The following is a 1,408-nucleotide window of genomic DNA, read 5'->3' on the forward strand; positions in this document are numbered from 1 at the left end:
TGACAAAGACACAAATTTAAACTAGTCATAAAATTTACAATCAGACAGTCTCCAGAGCTCACCTCTATGGTGTTCCCTTTTCATTCTTTTTAAGGGAGGACATACCACATTACATGTGGGCTGCTGGGTAGGGTATTCATATTGCAACACTCATCTCTGATCTGTGTATAATACTGAGTCCCTTCTGGTGGGATGCTGATGTGCCCAGAAATACCAGCTTGTGAAGAGGAGAAAGGTACTGCAGAGAGGCAGACAGAAGTTATAAAATCAGAGGGCATGAAACAAGCTTGGAGGCTCCTCCTACAATCCCAGACTATGAAAGCAGCAAGGGCCTTTAGGGGTCACCCCCATCCTTCCCACTTGTCTGATAGAAGAGAACTCAAGGTACAAGGAGGCTCTGTGACTGGACAAAGGCCACCAGCTCGTGAGTGACAGGGCTGGGACCAAGAGCATTCTCCTGACTCCACTTTAATGATCTTCCCACTACACCTGGCTGCCACCTTCTCTGAACATGAATTCATCAGAGGCAAGCAGATGACTGCCTTCCATCCCAAGCAGGCCAGAGGGGCCCCAAGAGCGTCACGTTAGTGAGAGAGGCCCAGACATGGCTCCTTATTAGAAGCCAATCATGGGGGCATGTTTTTTATCCCACACCCACCCCTGTGGTGAGGGTAAGCATGTTTATATCTGCAATTGAGTCGGTTGTACAGAGGAATCCATCCTCAAGGCAATTAGAACTGACACCTGCTTTTGAAATTGAAAACAATCTGAGAAATAATTACATGAGTTACAGTTCAGCTGTCGTATTTAAAAAAAGGTAGGGCCCTGATGGATAGCCCTGAGGGAGGGATCATGGCCTGTGAGGCAAGGCTCTCCAAAGGGGCCTCTTGCAGAGGAAGCCCAACTCAGAGGAATCCACAGAGACCCACCTCCTCTCCGCTCCTTGGCCCAGCCCACTGGGAAGACACAAGGCGGCCACGTCCTATAGCAAAACTGAGGACTGCACTGGGGCCCTTGGGGGCAGGAAGAAAGGAAGGTGAAGGTCTTAGGGAGCTGCCTGTAAACTGGTACCATTTCAACTGGTCCCTGCCAGCCTGTCAGGGTCCTAGTCCTCCTATTCCTCCCTCCTGCCCTCACACACAGTGTCTGCCCACTTGTTCGAAGAACTATCCTGCAATCCCACTCCTGGGCATGTATCAGGAGAAAACAGTAATTCGAAAAGATACCTGCACCTCAGTGTTCACTGCAGCGCTATTCACAACAGCCAAGACACGGAGGCAGCCTAAGCATTCACTTCAGATGCGTGGACAGAGAAGATGCGGTGTGTATACACAGAGGAATATTGCTCAGCCATAAAATGGAATGAAATAATGCCATTTGCAGCAACATGGATGAACCTAGAGATTAT

The sequence above is a fragment of the Bubalus kerabau genome, chromosome 15, assembly GCF_029407905.1.
Source record: "Bubalus kerabau isolate K-KA32 ecotype Philippines breed swamp buffalo chromosome 15, PCC_UOA_SB_1v2, whole genome shotgun sequence".
In the NCBI taxonomy this organism is placed as follows: Eukaryota; Metazoa; Chordata; class Mammalia; order Artiodactyla; family Bovidae; genus Bubalus; species Bubalus kerabau.